Source organism: Ambystoma mexicanum, chromosome 7p (genome assembly GCF_040938575.1).
Source record: "Ambystoma mexicanum isolate Mex_15411 chromosome 7p, UKY_AmexF1_1, whole genome shotgun sequence".
Lineage (NCBI taxonomy): Eukaryota > Metazoa > Chordata > Amphibia > Caudata > Ambystomatidae > Ambystoma > Ambystoma mexicanum.
In genome coordinates, this window is record NC_090939.1 from 963,289,442 (window position 1) to 963,309,970 (window position 20,529).

The 20,529-nt window shown below is 51.0% G+C and overlaps 1 protein-coding gene across 5 annotated transcripts in view; it reads left to right on the forward strand.

The window, feature by feature from the left end:
* The window catches only part of GK (glycerol kinase), a 2,191,429-nt gene that overhangs the window by 391,882 nt on the left and 1,779,018 nt on the right, over positions 1-20,529 (forward strand). The window lies entirely within an intron of this gene.

Consider the following 20,529-nt stretch of genomic DNA (forward strand, 5'->3'; position numbering starts at 1 on the left):
TTTGATGATATCAAACTTGATCAATTCCTGGTGATGGTTTATTGAAAGTTGTATTTCCTTGGTCTACAAGGATATGGGTCCTGAACTGAGGGGTCTTCCATCAATTGCCTCCACAGGTTGCATTACACCCCGGGCTTCATATGGAATGTGGTGCTTAAAGACCCAATCTTGATCAATGAATACTCCCATAGCCCCACAATCCACCAAGGCCAGGATGGGGTAGGTCTCCTTCTTTGATAATGATAAGAAGGCTTGTAGAACCACTAGGTTGTTCTGTCCAGGAGAGTTCAAGGATGGAATAGATGTGGAGCAAACATTTCTCTCCCGACACCTCGATCCATCTAGGATCGGGAGCTGGCGTTTCCCGAACGCCGTGGAGGGGCTAGAGGACATTCTCTAACCAGGTGTTTATCCGATGCACAATACATGCACAAGCCTGTGTAGATCCTTCTCATCCTTTCTTGTGGGGAAATGGGTCCATGGAAGGCTCCTATTTGCATGGGTTCTGGGTCAGTGTCAGGGGTTGGAACAGGATCAGTTTTTACTGAAGTCTCAAGAGAACTTTTCTGGAAGGGCATCTTGGTCTTTTTTCTCTCTGCCTTTCTTTCCTGGATACGAAAGTCTATCTGCATGGCTAAATCCATAAAAGCCTGGAATGAGCTAGGACGAGCCACTCTGGCTAATTAATCTTTTATATCCTCGTTTAGGCCCCTACGGAAGAGAGTGAAACTTGCTTCTGAGGACCAATCTGCTTCCTTGGCCAATTGTTTGAATCTTGTGACATACGTTTGCATGTCCTGGGATCCTTGCTGAAAGTCAAGTAGGCGTTCCTGGGCACTATAAACCTGTTCCGGGCAGTCGAACATGGTTTTGAGAGCCTGTATGAATCCGTCATAATCATCTAGGAGGGCATCTCCAGAATTGACTAAGGGAGTAGCCCAAGTTAATGCATTTCTTGCAAGGTGCGAGATTATAAAGCCCACCTTTGCCCTGGAAGTAGAAAAATAATAGGGCTTAAAGGTAAAATGCACCAAACAGGAGTCCAGGAATCCACGAAGGGATTTTGCAGAGCCATCATACTTGTCTACGACACCACCCAGTAACACACTCTCTTTTGCAGCGGAATCGCGAGACAAAACAAGTTGCTTTAATGCGGCATTCTCCGCTTTTAAGTTCTGCACCTCGGTTGTTAGTTCTTGCATGCCACGCATGAGATCCTGGACGGCCTTTTCCATATCGGTTTCAATGTCGGTCGTTCGGCGTCTCAAACTGTCGTGAATCTCCCCCCGTCTCACCTGAGATCGCTTCTTGCAGGGGTCCACGGGAAGATTCTTCTTGCGGGCGGATTGGGTTTTGTACAGGCCGGCACGAGTCTCTTCCGACTCCAGCATGCGTTCAGTGTTCCAGGATACTCGCGGGTTCAGGACGTCCAGGAAGGAAGAAGCTGTCGCAAGGAAACGTGGATTCCAGGAACAGGGTGGGAAGGAGAGGAAATAAGGGTCCAGGAACTTGGATAACAGAAGGGTTCGCCAAGCTGCGAAGTACACGTCTAGTCACTACCTGTTGATAGCGTTGAGACGCGCGGGGCCGCGGGGGCGTGGCATATTTTTTTTTTTTTTGCATTTAAACTTCTGTTTTTATTGGCATTTTAAATTTTACAAACAAACCAGGAAAAAGAACAGTGGAACCCCCTCCCTCCCTCCCCCCCACCCACCCGCCCCACCCTTGGATTCCCTCCCCCCTTCCCCGTGTCCAGTTCAGAGTGCTCATCTTGGGAGACTCGCGGAGATGCCTCCGTCTCCCTTGTCACAGAGTTGTTGCGATGCATAACCACGACATCAGTTGGCTGGCTTCTGCCATTCCCCAGGTCCCCCTGACCTGCAAGAAAAGAGTCAATCCCGTCGTCTCCAGGGTGGGGGGCCTTTCGGTGGGTTCAGTGCACGTCCCATCCCCAGGATTGCTGGACACCCGACCAGTCCGTGAGGAATGAGCTAGTATTGTTGTTTACCATGGCTGTCAATTTGTCCATCAAAAACATATTTTTGACCTTTTTCAGCCAGTCCTCCTTCGAGGGAGCCTCCGGACTTTTCCATTTTTGGGCCAAAGCCACTCTTCCAGCCCTTAACATAGTTTCCCACATCCTAGGGTATCGGTGCACCTCTGTGTCCTCTGGGGGGAGGCCCAACAGAATTGTCAGGGGATTAAGTGGTATCCGGACCTCGGTCACTTCCTCCATCCAGTCCCTCACTTGCTCCCAATATGTTTGAACCTTCGAACAGTGCCACCACATGTGGCTTCTGGTCCCCGTCTCCCCACACCCTCTCGGGCACCTTGACGACACTCCCGGGAACATTTTGGACAATTTTGCGGGGTCTCTGTGCCATCCCTGCAGTATCTTAAAGTTATGTTCCATGTCAGCGGTGAAAAGATTTCCGTGAAATGTAATTTTAAATATCCTGGCCCAATCATCCTCAGGGATTTCGGCACCTGCCAGGCCTTCCCAGAACAAGCGAAAACTCCTCCTGCCTTGAAGGTTGTACGTGTTTAGGACCCTGTACAAACTTGCGACCGCCCCCTTCCTGGAGGCCGCCAAATCGAGGAGCTTCTCAAAGGGGGTCAACTGTCTTCGCAGATTGGTGCCCCATGATGGGTCACAGAGGATGCCCTTCAGGCGGAGGTATTCGAAGATAGATATTGAGTCACGACCCAGTGCCTCCCTGAGCTCCTCATAAGGTAAGAATTCACCGTCCCTGAACATCTGCCCCGCCCATTCCATCCCCTTGTCTGACCAGATCTGGGAGTGCCTGAACCCTCTTCCTCCCAGGTTGATGGGGTGTCCCCAGAGAGATGACATTGGAGACGGCCATGTGGTGAGGTGAGCGGTCTGAGGGCCTTCCTTCCAAATGTCCCATAGGACTCCCAGGGTCGGGTGAGCCCGTAAGCGCCTTGGGATTTCCCTGCGAGGCGTCCACAGGAGGTCGCGGACTTTGTGGGGATGGGCATCCATATCCTCCAGGTAGGACCAGTACGTTCTCAGCCCCTCCTTCATGTGCTCCAGAAGGACACGCAGTTGGGCAGCACAGAAGTAGAGATGAAAGTCTGGCAGCCCAAATCCCCCCTCCTCCCTAGGTAGGGTCAGGACGGCCCTTCCAGTTCTCGGGGTCTTGCCTTGCCATACAAAGTCACGGACCCACGATTGTAGGTCTTTGAAGTTCTGTGCCGGGACCCTGGTCGGGAGTGCTGTGAATAGGTACAGGAGTCGTGCCAGGACATTCATTTTGACGGCCGTCATTCGGCCATACCACGAGAGGATCATTTTACCCCATCTCCTCAAGTCTGCAGTGATCTCCGTCATCATGGGACCATAGTTGGCGGAGCCCAGATTCGACATATCTCTGGTGAGGAGAACCCCCAAGTACCGTACAGCGACCTTCTCCACCTTGATCCCGTGGAACCTATTCAGGGGGTCGAGCACCGGATCTATTATTCGCATTGGGAGCAGGACTGATTTTGCAGTGTTTATTTTTAGGCCCGAGAATCGACCAAATGCTGACACCAGGGCCAGGAGGGGGGGGAGGGAAGAACCCGGATCCACTAGGTAGGCCAAAATGTCATCCGCAAACAGGGAAAGCTTGAACTCGATCTCTCCCCTTCTTATTCCCCTAATGCCCGGGTGCGCTCTGACCGCAATTGCCAGGGCCTCCATGGTGAGGACATAGATCAGGGGGGAGAGTGGACACCCCTGCCTTGTCCCTCGGGAGAGGGGGAATGACCCAGACACTGTCCCGTTTACCTGTACCCTCGCTGTGGGGGCTCTATAGAGTGCAGTTACCCATCTCATGATGTGGGTCCCAAAGCCCATTCTTTGAAGGAGAAGCTCCATATAACGCCACTCGACCCGGTCGAAGGCCTTCTCCGAGTCCAGTGAGAGGACACAAGCGTCAAGATCCGATGTTTGGGCTAAGTGGAGCAGGTCTAGGGTCTTGCGGATGTTATCCGAGCCCTGCCTCCCGCTTATGAAGCCCACCTGGTCCCCGTGGATTAACTTCGGCATTATGCCTTCCAGCCTTTTCCCCACCACCTTGGCCAGGATCTTCACATCAACATTTAACAATGATATGGGCCGATAGGAGGAGCATTCCGAAGGGTCCTTCCCCTCCTTGGGCAGGACTGCTATCACGGCTCCCATCATAGACTCGGGGAGTATGCCCCCGTCCAGCACTTCGTTAAAGACCCGCACCAAGTATGGGACCAAGGAGGACCGGAACTTTTTGTAAAAGAAAACTGTGAAGCCATCCTCCCCGGGGGAGGTTCCCACCCTCATCCCAGAGATCACCTTGTCCACCTCATCCTCAGTGATCGGGCCCTCTATCCCTTCTGCCATTTCCCTTGAGAGGGATGGAATCTGTATTGAATCAAGGAAGGTTTCTATCTGTCCATCATCTCCATCATATTCTGAGGAGTAGAGAGCTGTGTAGTATTGGCGGAAAGCCTCACCGATATGGGGGGAGTCGTTGCCAAGGAGCCCCTGAGCTTCCCTCACCTCCCTCACCCTTCTATTCCTCTGGACCTCCCTCAACTTCCAGGCTAGTATCCGGTCCGCCCTGTCCCCCTTCTCATAGTATTTTTGTTTAGTTAGTTGGAGGCACCTTTCTGTTTTATGTAGGAGCAGATCTTTAAGCTGTAGCCTGCAGTCTTCGAGGGCGGCCACCCGGTCACCCTCTAATGGGCGCCCCGGAGAGCTCGCCGGTTGGAGGCGGGATATCCTATCTCTCAGAGCCTTCTCCTGTATCTCCTTCTCCCTTTTCTTCTGGGCCCCCAGTTTTATGAGGACCCCTCGCAGGGTAGCCTTGAAGGCGTCCCAGAGCGTGTTAGTGGCGACCTCCCCGTTGTCGTTTAGGTCAAAGAACTCTGTTATGGAGTCCAAGACCTCCTTAGAGAGGGCCCCATCCTTTAACAGAGCGTTGTTGCACTTCCAACGCCCTCTGCGTTCCCTGCACCACCCCAACGCAATTGTAACTTTTAGCAAATCATGGTCTGACCAGGGTACAGGGTCTATTCTGTAGCCTGACACGTATGGACTGAGTGTCTCCTCTACCAGGACGTAGTCTATTCGGGAGAAGGAGTTGTGTATGGCTGAATAATAGGTGAAGGAAGGGATTCCCCCTCTGGGAAGAGGAATTGTGTCAGTTAGGCCCAGTTCCTCGTTTACCCTCTGGAAAGATTGTGCCATGGCTTCTTCTGCAGTTCTGGGAGTAAGGGGGTCTACCCTTTTCCTATCCATAGTCGGGTCAAGGACCATGTTGAAGTCTCCCCCTACCACTAGCGGGCCTTGCACGAATAGTCTGATCCTATCTCTCACAGTTTCCCAAAATAGGGCCTGTCCTTCATTGGGGCCATACACTACAGCCAGAGTGAGGGGGGAGCCCCGTAGGGTGCCCCTGACCAACAGGTATCTTCCCGCCGGGTCTTTTAGGATATCTTCCTTCTCAAACCCTGCATCTCTAGCTACCAAGATGGCCACCCCTCTCTTTTTGGTCCTATGGGACGCATGAAAGACCTCCTCGATTTCCCCCCCCCCCCGCAACCTGGGCTCCTTTCCCCTTGCCCAGTGTGTTTCCTGCACAAACAAAAGGTCCAGTTTAGCCCTCCTAAACTCCCTGCAGATCAGGGACCTCTTCGATGGGGTGTTCAAGCCCCGGACATTCAGGGTGCCCACCCCCAGGGCCGGCAGACCATCAGCCATTGTCTATGAATTCTATTCTAACGGATGGCTGCCTCGCAACAATTCTCCTCTCTAGCTCCCCATAAATTGTCTTATGGACACTCCTGACATGTTTCCCCAACTGACCCCCAAACCCCTTCCTTAACAAACAATCCCCAACTTGTTTCCGTCCCCCCACCCCCTGCCCCGGCGTCCAGCCAGATAGTTCAGCCATCACTGGCACTTTGGCCGGACCACCAGCCTGCCCCTCTCGGCCAGGCGATCGTTAACAAACACATTATCATGAGCCCCCTCCCCCCCTCAATCCCCTCCCCGATTTTACCCACCCAACTTGCTTTGCGTGGGGATTCTAGTTTCCTCCTCTTCTCCTTTCTTTTGCCGGACTTCTCACCCTCAAGTAAACCCGTGTCCTCTGGGGAACTCCAGAGGCCACGTTCACACTGGGACTGCCCAGCTACTGTCCCTCAGAGTCGTTCTGCTGCCCCTCTTTCACTGGGGAGGGTGTATTTATTCTCCTGAATTTCCTCGCTCCTGACTTTTTCCGTCTTTCTCTCGGTGGGCCCGGGCCTCCAGCTCCGACCCCGGCCGGCCCCCGTGGCTCCCGACGGGGCGCTGGATCAGAGACATAGTCCTGGATAGCCCCCTTAATATCTTCCTCCGAGATCAATGTCGTTCTCTGGCCCGAGTACTCGAATGTTAGGGAGAAGGGGAAGCCCCATCTGTATCGCACTCCCTTCTCCTTCAGCAACTGCGTGAGGGGGCGGCACATCCTCCGTTTGGCCAGGGTGTATGCTGAGAGGTCCTGGAAAATGGAGATCTGGGAGTTGTTGTATGTGATCTCCTGGGCCCTCCTGGCGGCCTCCAACGCCCGCGTCTTTTCCAGGTAGTAATGCAACCGCACCAGAATCGACCGGGGGCCCCCTGCTCGACCTCCCGCTCTATGTATCCGATCGAATATGAGTTCTGTAGTCATCTCTTCTTCAAAGAGGAGGGCAATTATGTTACGCACCACACGGGTCAGCTCCCTCTCCGTCTCCCCCTCCGACTCCGGGACCCCAAAGATCCTGAGGTTGTTTCTCCGCTCCCTGTTCTCAAAGTCGTCCATCTGTCTTGACCTCTCCTCCTCCCTTTTTTCCAGGGCAGCTAGCCTCATGTTTACCTCTACTTCCAGGGTGGCCGCTGAAGATTGGTTGGATTCGACCTGAAGGAGTCTGTCCTCAACTTTATCGACCCGGTGGTCCATTTTTTCAAACTTTTGGGCAATGTCCGCCCGCATATCTCGGATCTCTTGCAATATGGAGGCAAAGCCCCGCTCCATTGCGGCCGTGGAGGGCGCAGGAGGTTCCAGATGGGCCATTCCCTCACCGTGGGGTGGTTCTGTAATGGGGGGGTGTGGGTCTCGGTACCGATATTTTTGCAGGTTCTGCTGCCAGTCCATTAGGTTGACCCCCCGGCACCTCGATTTTATTTTTAGAAAGTTGATTTCCCTCTAGTGTGGGGGAGAGGTGCTATTGCCTCCGCGGGGTGGTATGCTGATTTCTTTTCATTGGGGGTCTCTCCTGGCAAGGTATACCCTCCTCACCCCTTCCGAGCGGTCTTTCTGGTCCTTGATTGATGCCCCCCAGGCGGGCACTCGCCCCACCAGCCTCGGGCGGGGGCCTCACACCCAGGGTGGCCACCGCATTACCACCGCAATACCTCCGGTACACCTCGATTGTGTTTTTGCAAACCGATATTTCCCCTCTGGAATGGGTGAGGGGTGCTTTTGCCTCTGCAGGGTGGTGTGATGATGTTATTTCGTTGGGGGCCTCTCCTGGGGGGTTACACCTTCCTCCACCCCTCCTGGGTGTTCTAGTTGCTCCTTGAGAGTCGCCCCCGGGCGGGCACACGCCCCGCCTGCCCACAGCGGGGGCCACACACCCAGGGGGGGCGATAGCGGATCCTGCAGTGCCCCTTAGGAGCCCACTGGAGTGGGGGGAGGGGCGCTTTGTGCGACCACGAGGCGGCGGGTCGCAGCCCTCAATGGAACGGCGTGGGCCTCTGGTGTCCTGCCCGCGGCCCGCGCAGGGTCCCGCTGGCGGTGAAAGGGGGGAGGCTTCAAACCGGGCCCGGCCACCCCCCCTCAGTGTCTCGTACCTGACAGGCCGCGGCCCCACGGCTTCCCTCGGCGCTCCTGTTGTGGCGGGGGGGCCACTCCGGGGGCCGCTCTGGGCGGGAGTCCCCTCACCCTGGGGCGTCCCGGCGGCTCGCGCCTCCTGAAGGGGGGAGGTGAAGGCGAGCGCCGACGGGTCCGCTCGCTCCTCCCCAGGCTCCCCACAGGGCTGTGCTCACGGCCTCCCGCGACGGTCCCGCTGCAGGCGCCGCGCCCGTGGAACTCCGTCGTCCGACGGTCTCCAGGCCCCGTTGTTTCGCTCCGCGGGGGCGCTAGAGGGTCGCTGCTCCAGTCGACCCGCTTGCGCTCCGTGAGGGGGGGGGGGCTCAGACCCCGTACCGACCCGGCCTTAGGAGGAGCTCGCAAATCAGGCTGCCATTGCCTGTGCGCCCCCTGGTGGCCTCCGACCAATTGGCGTGGCATATTTAATGTACATACTACATCCACCGTGAAGGCTGGTGCGAGGCGTGTCACGTGATACGGCCATGTTGGGAGAAAAAATGAATGCAAGCCCCGCCACGATAAGGATCAGGAAGTCCAGAAGGGGTGTGTTCTGTGGGTTATGACATCTCGAGCCTGTCGCCACCACCTCTATAACATCCGCAAGATCCACTCCTCTCTCACATTCCATGCTGCCAAACTCTTAATCTCCTCCCTTACTTTCTCCCGCCTCTTCTACTGCTCCTCTCTACTCTTTGGACTCCCTGTCTCTCACCTAACTCCACTTAAATCCATCTACCACTCCTCTATCCGTACTCTGTCTCCTCGGCCCTCGAGACTCTATTTCTTCCTCTCCCTCTCAACTTGACTGGCTTCCCTTCCTCTCACAACTGAAATTTCAATTCCTCTGTCTTGTCTACCAATCTCTCCATGACCTGGCACCCCCCTACCTTTCCTCCCTCCTCTCATTTTACTCCCCATCCGCTCTCTCCGCTCTGCAAACCTCTACCTCACTGTACCCCCAGCCCCATGTGCCTCCTCACGCTTCCGCTCCTTCCAGCTCTTGGCCCCCCCTACACTGGAACTCCCTCCCACTCTCCATCCACTCCACCCCTACCTACCCATCCTTCCGCCACTCCCTGAAAGCCGATCTTCTTCACTCCCCCCCTGACTTCCCTTCCCCTCCCCTCCTACCCTTGCCCCCCTCCTTTCCCCCATCCTCTCCCCTTCCCCTCTGACCTTACATTGGTAACAAATACTACTTAGGGGCAATGAGGACACCAGATCACGCCCCCTTCCCTTGACCCCCTCCCTTCCTCTCCCCCTACCTCAAATCCTACACGTAACTCCCTTCTCCTCCCCCCTCCTCTACCCTTCCCCCACCCTCTACCCCCCCTTGTAAATTGTTATACTTATTGTTCTAATGACCTGTTCATGTTTGTAAATATGCTTCTCCCACTTCTGTACCTATTATATTGTAAAGCGCTTTGGCTTAAAGCGCTATATAAATTCAATAAACATAAACATAAACCAAAACTATAAAGATTTTACCATTGACGACACCAACATACCAGTTGCCACCTCTGTTCAAAACCCTCGGAGTCTACATTGACTCGACCCTCTCGATGACCCGACAGGTCAGTGCCATTGCCTCTGCCTCGGCCCACACCACCAAACTCCTAAATGCCATCAAATCCTTCCTAACCACACAAAGCTTCCTCTCCATCGCCCGTGCCACAATTGGAGCCAAACTGGATTACTGTAATGCTCTCTTCGCAGGCACTTCAGCTAAAAATCTGAAAAGGCTCCAAATAGTTCAGAACAACGCCCTCCGTGCAGCCCTCAGCATCTCCAAAAGAGACCACATCTCACAGGCAAGACGAGCTGCCCACTGGCTCCCAGTCAAGGAAAGAATAAACTTCGAAATCCTTACCCTTATGTACAAATGCATCAGTCTTGCCGCCCCATCATACATTTCAGATACCATCGCCAAAGCCACCTCTTCTCACCCCAAAAGAAGTAATCTCGCCAACCAGCTCTGCGTTCTTGCCATCAAAAGAGCAAACGCCGGTGGTCTAGGCTTTCCGCACATAGCACCCAATCTCTGGAATGCCCTTCCTAACGCACTCAGAGCTGAACCCTCACTATCCACCTTCCGTAAAACCCTCAAAACCACTCTGTTCAACTAACACTCTCTACACTCTCACTCTCACTGCTCTGCCTTCTCAGACTTCTTCCTTCTTACCCTCACCACACTTGCTATGTAACTAAGCTCTTCTGCATCTCTGGTATGTAATATCTAAGTCTTATGTACAATCTGTAACCAGCAGGTTTTTACTGTAACAGCGCCACAATGCCCAAGGGCTGCTGAGCGCTTTATAAATGCTAGTAAATAAATAAATAAATTGGGTCAATGTGGGGGGTCAGTGCTTTGAAGAAGTCAATCCTTGCTTGCAAGCGACATCGGGGAGTGTAAGTAGTAGGGAATTGGCCAGGTCTGGTTTGATGATGGTTTTATTCCAGAGAGGGAGGGTGGTGGCAGTAGTTGGGATGTTTGCTGGAAGTGGTGGGATGGGCGAGTGGTGCCGAAGCGAGAAGAGTATAGTGTGGTGATCAGTCCAGATGAGAGGGATTTGCCGAGAGTTTGGAGACTAGGTCTGATGTGCCGAATAGTACGTCAAGGGTGTGCCCTGCAATGTGAGTAGGGTGGGATATCACTTGTGTTAGGTCGAGAACCTTCAGATTGTCGGTGAGGGAGCGGGTCATAGGGTTGGCAGGAACATCAAACCAAATGTTAAAATCTCCCAGCAACCTGAGTGAAGGGTTTTGGATCAGCTTGGTTGAGAGGTAGTCACAGAGGGAGTCGGCGAAGTTCCTGTCGTAGCTGGGTGGCGCACTAAAATCCATCATAAAATAAAACATTTGATCAACTGTGACACTACCTTTGTGGTGTACGTTCTCTCATGCCCTTGTATGAAATGGTACATTGGGAGCACGACATGTATACTCAAATTGAGAATTCTTCAACATCTCAGAGCTATCAAGAACGCTGATCCTGCGTACCCCATGGCCAAACATTTTAAACAGGAACATGAGAACAACTTTAATTTGTTAACATTCTTTGCAGTGGCACATGTGCCCATTCACCCTAGGGACGGGGATCGTGTCCTGAAACTAAGACAACTGGAAACAAGATTTATCTTGGACTTTGATACCGAGTATCCAAAGGGTCACAATGTGGATGAGGAACTGTATACATTTTTGGGTACTTAGTGTATCCTCTTTTGTGTTTCTCTGCAAGTCTGGTTTTGATTCTTCCTCTTCCCTTTTTCTTGTTCCCGCATGAATGTCTATTTATGACTTTCATTTTTTTTTCCTTAATGGGTTTCTTTAGTCTTGGGTATGATTGTCTTATCTTTCACTCTTTTTTACATTAATTCTTCACTGTTGATTTGGCTGTTTACTTTCGCAATCTGTGGGGGAGTGGTATTTATCATTTTTCCTCATGTAGGGGTTTATTTCTGGCTTTCCTACCTTTGTGGCCTCGCCCTGCTGGACTGTATATCTGTTTAATGTAACTTTATCTTGGTATTTATAGTGCTATGTGTTTACATGACTACAGGGTTTTGATAATTTCCATTGGGGCATTTTATCTCCAGGACTGTTCCAGCTGCTTTGCACTTGCACTTTAGTCTGACCCTGACAATTTGAGGCCTTGACAATATATTGCTGCTCTGTTGTCTTCTATCCACTTTATTTTTGGAACATTACCTGTACCTGTATCATGTATTACATATTACTTGCCCTGATTCCTTTTTAGAGCAGTTACCATACCATATACGAGTTGCCTTGGCTGGCTTTTACAGTGGAATTAATCTTTGCATTATTTTATATTATGAGGTGTGCATTAGTTTTACTATATTTGGTATGTTCTATGTCTAGGTATGGCTGTTCTGGACTGTGACTCTGTATTTTGGGTCATTATTGCATTGCCCCCAATGGCAGTGATTTCAACTCCATTCCTGCACTAGCACTTTAGCCCTTTGTATATTCTTACAATCTTTGCAACCACTATATTGACCTGTGGCTTCGTCCGCATTCGGTTGTCATTGCCTGCCTTTTTCTTTTCTTTTATGCACCTCAAATGTTTTTTATTGCTGCATACAGCTCTGCTTGTTTTAACATCTAATATTTGTGATTGTTCCATACAGCCATTTTTAATATGTGGAACAACATCCTCTGTTTTACTGTGTGCATGTCTATTTGAAATTTGGGGATTATCTTGCCACATTCTTTTTTATACTTGCTGTTATTGACTTGTGTATATGTGATATATTGATATGTATGTCGACTTTAACGCTATACGGATTTCTTTGATGCCGTGTTTTTACAAATTCAGCAGTATTTGTGCACTATGTGCCTATTTTGTGGTGTTACCCCTTGATCTATCTCTGCGTAGGTCTGATTCCAGTCTCCTATGTATATACATGCTCTTGACCCCATTCCATCATGGCTGCCACTGTTTTTACCTACTGCCATGGCACCTTTAGGGTTGATAGACAGAGTTGTAGGACTGCCGGGTGTTTTCTTGTTGATATTAATACCAGCCAACCCTCTCTCCCCCCACGTGACCAAGTGCTCACTGTAGCGCGAAACGCGTTGTGTTGCAGGTCGTGCACCACTGCGTCCTGCCTCTGTCTGTGTCTATGTTGCTGCTTGTTGTGTTGTATATTCTTTTTGTGCAACTTTTTAAATATTAAAAAACATCCGTATTCACTACACAGTGTTTTTTTTTACTCTGTTCGCGATTTTGGAGTTTGCTTCTTGCATTTGGCCTGCGGGAGTGCGGTTCGCCTTTCCTCTTTTTCCTTTGGATATATATATATATTTCTGAGGCTTGTGGAATCTGCTTAGATCACATGCTGTGCATAGGCCGACATCTAGTGGAAGCTGCGGAGTATTACAGTTTGTTTTTCGAAAATCGAAAATGGGCGTCGACACAGGGCGTGCCAGTAATACTATCCCTAGTGTGACGTCCACTGTACCCATGATCCCTCACGCGTCTAGAATCCCCAGATTGTTTTTTTCCGCCATTCTGGTCGGAAGCACTTCATCGGAGTTCCCTGGCTTTGCCATATTTGCACTCAAAACTAATTCTAATTTGCCCCGTTTTGTCACCCTTACGTCGATCAACATCTCGACGCCGAACCGGGGAGGAGATCAACGTCGAATACCCGACGGATTGGGCCTTGAGGCTTCCGCCTCGGCTCGGGCCTGGGCCGCTGGCCTCGGCCCTACAAGTAGGGAGAGTGGGGGGTGGTACACTTCCACACTCGGTTATATATATAATCATATAGACACCTTCTTACCTACACACACTTGCCCGCTGCCCACAGGCGCGTATGGAGGGTACGCCCTTTCAGTTTTGCCCCAAGTGTAATAAGAAATACCCTTGGGTAGATAAGCACGCTACGTGCAATCTTTGCCTGCCCAGAGACCACCCCGAGGCGGGTTGCAGGGCCTGTAGTAGGTTTAAGACCAAAACTCTTAAGGACCGCTCCACCAAGCGTTGGGCCCACCACGCCAAGCTAGCAGCTATGGAGGCGGAGGGTACCTTCAGCGACGGCAGCGACGCCGGACTTTCGGACGGCGAGGGCACCAAGGCGTCGAAAGACAGCCTAACGCACGTCCCCGGCCTCGGAAGGTCGTCCGTCCCGGCGACTATGGGGAAGTCCCCCGGCGACAAAAGCGTTACACATACACACGCTAAACACAAAAAAGCCACCCGAGATTCGACGTCGTCGAAACCTCGAAAAGAGGCACAGAAGGAGCGGTCCGAAAGGACGTCCTCTGGGCGGTCCCGGTCGAGGTCGCCGCACGACGTCAGGCAAGCCTCCACACTTGCACATAGTGCCTCGCCCATTAACATCACGGAAGATCACTCGTCCGGAGACGAACACGACTTCCATCCCCAGCCTGCACCCCAGGAAAAGGGTACATCACTTGGGAGTAAGGAGGGCCCAGTTTCGAAGCCTAGTTCGAAACACAGGCATTCCACCTCCGATCCTCGACGCCAGGCGTCGAAAGATAAGGGAAATGGTAAACACACTTCCACCCATGGGGAAGGGGGTAAGCAGCAACGGAAACAACCCTTGCAATCCTCCACAACAAGAGAACTGACTTCCCCGTCCAAGTCTTCTCAGGGACAGTCCATAGAAAGTTCCAGCAAGGTCACCCCAAGCTCCAAACTCTGGTCATGCGAGGACATTGACAGAGTAATGTCAAGGATGTCTTCCTTGGCAAATTTCTTCGAAAGACACCCTGACCAACTCCTAGTTTTAAACCCTCAGGAATCTTCTCCCTCAGGTTCAAGGGACCCTATCCCTTCAAATAAAAGGCCCCGGGTCGAGACACCATTAAAGGCTTCAGACCCCTTTGAGGTCCAACCCTATTCTTGCCTTTTCCCTACAGGCCAAGGAGACTCTTCCCTTATAGAGGGTCAGGAATTTGAGACGCCAGAAGATCTCGCAGTGTCAGATTATTACGGGGAGGACGAAGACGAGGATGAGCCAGAAAATAGCCCAGATATTTTCAGAATGGACTCACCAGTAGAAAGGGAAGCCCCAGTGTCTGATTCCCCAATAGATAATCAGCCCCTCCTGAATGAATTGCTCTCTCGGGCAGCTAACCACTTCCACATAGACACACAAGGTGTCCAAGAAGAGAGGGACTTTGCGGAGGAACTAATAGGGGAAAGGAAGACAGTAGCCCAGACCATTCCCATCCTGAAATCTATTCAACGCAGAATAGCACCATCCCTTATCAACCCAAACCTGACAAGACCTGTAAACCCGAGAGTAGAGAAGCTGTTTAAAGCAGCCCAGTCGGACCCTCTATATATTAGAGGTCAACTTAAGCCAGACTCTCTAGTCGTAACTAACACCCGCAAGAGAGCTGGAACCCCATTATCTTCCTCTGAGGCTCCCCCCGACAAGGAAAGTAAGAAACTCTATGGTTTTGGTAGAAAAGTAGCTTCCACGGCAGCCTACCAAACCAGAATCGCGAATTCCACCACACTGTTGGCCAGCTACAACTGCCATCAGTGGGAAGAAGTGGCAGCACTAATAGATTCCGCTCCCGAACCCCTTAAGAGCCAGCAATCTCGCATTTGTGCAGAGGGAAGAAACGTCTCAGGCTGCATTTTAAAAGCAACTTTGGACGCCGCAGACAATGCGGGTAGAATTATAGCAGAGGGGACTGTCATCAAAAGACATGCTTGGTTGAGGCAGTCGGGATTCAAAGCAGAAACACAAGCTGCACTCTTAGACAAACCAGTGGAAAGTGATCTCCTGTTTGGAAAGGCAGTCGAGGACGCTCTAAAAAACGCTAAGGAGGAATTCGACACCCTCAAATCCGTTGGCCAGTTAACTACAAAACCACCTAACCAAAGAGGGAACGGCAATTTTCGTCGCCCCCGCGGCCAAAATTCCAATAGCGGAAATAGCTATTCCCACACCCAGGGTACACAGTGGAACACCAACTCACAACAGTCTACCCAGGGGTATGGTAGGGCTAGTAGAAGAGGACGTGGTAGAGGCAGAGGCAGCCCCAGTAAAGGAGGCGGCACGCCTCCACCAAAGCAGTGACGCTCATTTCAGGGTCCCTTCCCATACAACCCCAGTAGGGGGACGAATATCCAGCTTCACCCAGGCATGGGAAGGGATAACATCCGACAGGTGGGTGCTGTCAACGGTATCCAATGGGTACTGTATAGAACTACTGCAACGTCCCCGAAACCATCCTCCAAGACAAAAAGTCCACTCTTTAGAACATCAGAAGATCCTCCTCGAGGAGATCTACAATCTGCTCCAAAAGGACGCGATAGAAATCGTCCCAAGCCACTAGGTAAACGAGGGTATTTATTCAACTTACTTCCTTGTTCCAAAGAAAGACTTAACAATGCGCCCAGTATTGGACTTGCGGCCTGCCAACAAGTATGTCAAGCCCCAAAAGTTTCGTATGACTACACTACAAGAGGTAATCCCCCTCCTAAAAAAGGGGGATTACATGGCAACTTTGGATATGAAAGATGCCTATTTTCATATTTCCATGCTCCCAGCGCACAGAAAGTACCTACGCTTCAAGGTGGACAGTCAACACTATCAGTTCAAAGTGCTGCCCTTCGGGATAGCTTCGGCACCAAGGGTATTCACCAAGGTACTGGCGGTGGCGGCTGCACACCTACGCAGGAAAGCTATCCCAGTATACCCTTATCTGGACGACTGGCTCATAACGGGGGAAACCCCAGTGATTTGCAGGACAAACATTCAAAGGACTATCGACCTCCTTCACGAATTAGGCTTCTCAATCAACGAGAAGAAATCAAGCCTAGTGCCAAGCACCTCCAAACAGTTCCTAGGAGCTATCCTGGATACTCAAAGAGGGTTAACGTTTCCTTCAGAGGAAAGAATTCGGAATATACTACTGCAAATTCCGCAATATCAGGCCGGTCGCCAAATAACGGTACGCAGGGCAATGCGTTTGCTGGGCATGTTGGCTTCATGCATTTACCTGGTCCCCCACGCGCGACTGCGCATGCGTCCCATGCAGGAATGGTTGGCGAAACAGTGGTCTCAGGCAAGGGGTCAGTGGGACGATCTAGTGGTCGTTTCGCCAACATTGGTACAAAGCCTTCACTGGTGGACAAGAGTAAATCTTGCTCAGGGGAAACCTTTTCACGATCCCGAGGTACAGGCAATAGTCACTACCGATGCATGCCTCACTGGGTGGGGAGCTCACCATCTCCTCCACACAGCCCAAGGTCTCTGGTCTCCCTCAGTAGCCAGGAACCACATCAACCTGCTAGAACTTCTGGCAGTATTCAGAGCACTTCTAGCATTCGAGCCCTACCTGCTCAACCTGGCAGTGCAAATCCGGACGGACAGCACAACAGCCATGTTCTACCTGAACAAGCAAGGAGGGACTCGTTCACCAAATCTGTCCAAGCTTGCCCAGAAAATCTGGATATGGGCACTCAGACGGAACATCTTCCTGTCAGCACAACATGTTCCAGGGGAACTCAATTCCCTAGCGGATGCTTTAAGCAGAGACTCCCTCCCAGAGGAACACGAATGGGTTCTACACAAAGAGGTCGTAGAAGACATCTTCTCTCAGTGGGGTTGCCCCACTATAGACTTATTCGCCACAAGCGAAAACAGACAATGCCCAGGATTTGCATCCAGGTTCCCCCAACCAGACTCCCAGGGGAACGCCCTGTGGATGAACTGGTCAGGGATGTTTGCGTACGCTTTTCCACCAACTCCTCTCATCAGGAAGGTGGTCAACAAGATGAACAGAGAGTCGATGACGCTCGTCCTAATTGCTCCCATGTGGGCAAGACAACCTTGGTTCCCACACTTACGCAGGATGGCGGTGTGCGAACCCATCAGACTTCCAACCTGGTACAACCTTCTGTCCCAGCACCAGGGTCAAACAGTGCATCCTCAACCCAACTCAATGAACCTCGCAGCATGGCTCCTGAGGTCATAGAGTTTGGACATCTCAATCTACCACAAAGATGTATGGACATCCTAAAAGAATCTAGGAAACCAAACACAAGGCACTGCTACTTTGACAAATGGAGGAGATTTGTTATTTGGTGCCAGAATAAACAAATCAACCCAATTGAATGCACTCCTTCCACTATTGTTACATACATGCTCCACCTGCTAGATGCAGGTCTGGTTTTTAACTCACTCAAGGTGCACCTGGCAGCTCTATCAGCCTACACCACCTCCCATAACAAGGTATCGTGGTGGAAAATACCAGTGGTTAAAGCTTTCATGGAAGGAGTAAAGAGACTTCATCCTCCAATTTCCAACCCACCACCAGGATGGGACCTGAACGTGGTGCTATCTAAACTCATGGGCCCGCCCTTCGAGCCCATGCATAAAAGTAGTCTCAAACATCTGACTTATAAAACAGCCTTCTTAGTAGCCATTACTTCTATAAGAAGGGTCAGTGAAATCCAGGCTCTGTCAGTGCAGGATCCCTTCTTTACTGTCCACAAGGACAAACTGGTTTTACGCACACACCCTAGGTTCTCACCTAAATTTATCTCTAAATTCCACGTAAACCAGTCCATCGAGCTTCCGGCTTTCTTCCAAAACCCACAAAGCTCGGCTGAGGTGAAACTACACACACTAGATGTGCGTAGGGCGGTCCTCTACTATGTAAACAAGACCAGACCGTTACGAAAAACAGATCAGCTGTTTGTCTCCGTAGCTACAGGCAGAGAGGGGGATCGCGTCTCTAAGGGTGCCATCTCTAAGTGGATTGTTAACTGTATCCAGCTGTGTTACTCACTCGCTGAAAAGACTCTGCCTTTCACGCCTAGGGCCCACTCTACAAGAGGTATTGGGGCCACTCTGGCTTTCATTGCAAATGTACCCCTTGACACCATTTGCAAAGCAGCTACTTGGAGCTCTATTCACACTTTTACTCAGCACTACTGCATTGACACTCATTCCAAGACAGATACACAAGTGGGACAAGCGGTTCTAAGACATTTATTTGCTCATGACCCTTCTCACACCCCACCTCCTTCTTCAGGTACTGCTCGCTAATCTATGCACAGCATGTGATCTAAGCAGATTCCACAAGCCTCAGAAGGGATACATTACTCACCGTAATCGTATTTCTGATGCTTGTATCTGCTTAGATTCACATGCGACCCACCCTTCCTCCCCTCTGAGAGAAGGCGCATGGTTGCTTGTAGTCCTACCTTTCTACCTATCTGCTTGGATTATCTGTACTCACGCTACTCCTCATGCTACCTCATGTCAGGAAAAACACAATCTGGGGATCCTAGACGCGTGAGGGATCATGGGTACAGTGGACGTCACACTAGGGATAGTATTACTGGCACGCCCTGTGTCGACGCCCATTTTCGATTTTCGAAAAACAAACTGTAATACTCTGCAGCTTCCACTAGATGTCGGCCTATGCACAGCATGTGAATCTAAGCAGATACAAGCATCAGAAATACGATTACGGTGAGTAATGTATCCCATATTTTTTTTTTTTCTGGGGCTTGTGGAATCTGCTTAGATCACATGCTGTGCATAGGCCGACATCTAGTGGAAGCTGCTGAGTATTAGTTTGTTTTTCGAAATTCGAAAAGGGGTGTCGAACGAGGGTGCCAGTGCGTGCCAGTAATACTATCCCTAGTGTGACGTCCCCTGTACCCATAATCCCTCACGCATGTAGGACCCTCAGATTGTTTTTTTCCGCCATACTAGTCGGATGCATGTTGCGGGGGATCACTTCGGACAGATGGGTGCTGTCTACAGTGTCTGCAGGATACTGTATAGAGCTACTAGAGCGCCCCCACGACCATCCTCCGAGACAGAAGGTACATTCGTTGGAAGACTAGAAAATCCTCCTCAAGGAGATCGCCATTCTGCTTGCAAAGGACGCCATAGGACTCGTCCCGGGCAGCCAGGTAAACAGGGGTATTTATTCAACCTACTTCCTTGTGCCAAAAAAAAGATTTAACAATGCGCCCAGTATTAGATTTGCCCTCTGCAAACAAGTATGTGAAGCCACAAAAGTTCTGCATGACTACACTACAAGAAGTAATACAACTACTAAAAAAGGGGATTACATGGCAACATTGGATATGAAAGATGCCTATTTTCATATTTCAATGTTCCCAGCGCACAGAAGATTCTTGCGTTTCAAAATAGTCAACTAGCACTACCAGTTCAAGGTGCTGCCCTTCGGAATAGCCTCGGCTCCAAGGGTATTCACCAAGGTACTGGTGGTGGTGGCGGCGCACCTACGCAGGGAGGCAATCCCAGTGTACCCTTACCTGGACGACTGGCTCATTAGAGGGGAATCCCCCTTAATTTGCAGACTAAACATGCAAAGAACAATCGATCTCCTCTTCCAATTGGGCTTCTCAATCAATGAGAAAAAATCAAGCCTAGTGCCAAGCACCTCAAAACAGTTCCTAGGAGCTGTCCTAAACAGCCAAGAGGGGTTGACCTTTCCATCAGAGGAAAGAATTTGAAATCTGTTGCTGCAAATTCCTCAATATATGGCCGGTCGCCAAATAAGGGTGTGCAAAGCGATGCGTTTGCTAGGCATGATGGCATCTTGCATTTACCTGGTTCCCCATGCGCGCCTGCGCATGCGACCCCTGCAGGAATGGTTGGTGAAACAGTGGTCTCAAGCAAGTGGTCAGTGGGACGATCTAGTGGTCGTTTCGCCAACACTAGTACAGAGTCTTTGCTGGTGGACAAGAGAGAATCTTACAAAGGGGAAACCCTTCTACGATCCAGAGATACAGTTCTTTGTCACAATAGACGCCTCCCTAGCAGGTTGGGGAGCCCACTACCTTCACCATACAGCTCAGGGTCTCTGGTGTCACACAGTGGCTCAGAACGACATCAATCTGCTAGAACTTCTGACAGTCTTCAGAGCGCTTCGGGCGTTCAAACCCTTCCTATCCAACCAGTCAGTGCAGATCCTAACAGACAGCACGACTGCAATGTTTTACCTAAACAAACAAGGGGGCACTTGTTTGCCAAATCTGTCCAAGCTTGCCCAGAAAATTTGGAAATGGTCACTCAAACAGAAGATTTTCCTGTCACCCCAACATGTTCCAGGGGATCTCAACTCACTAGCAGATGCTCTGAGCAGGGATCCC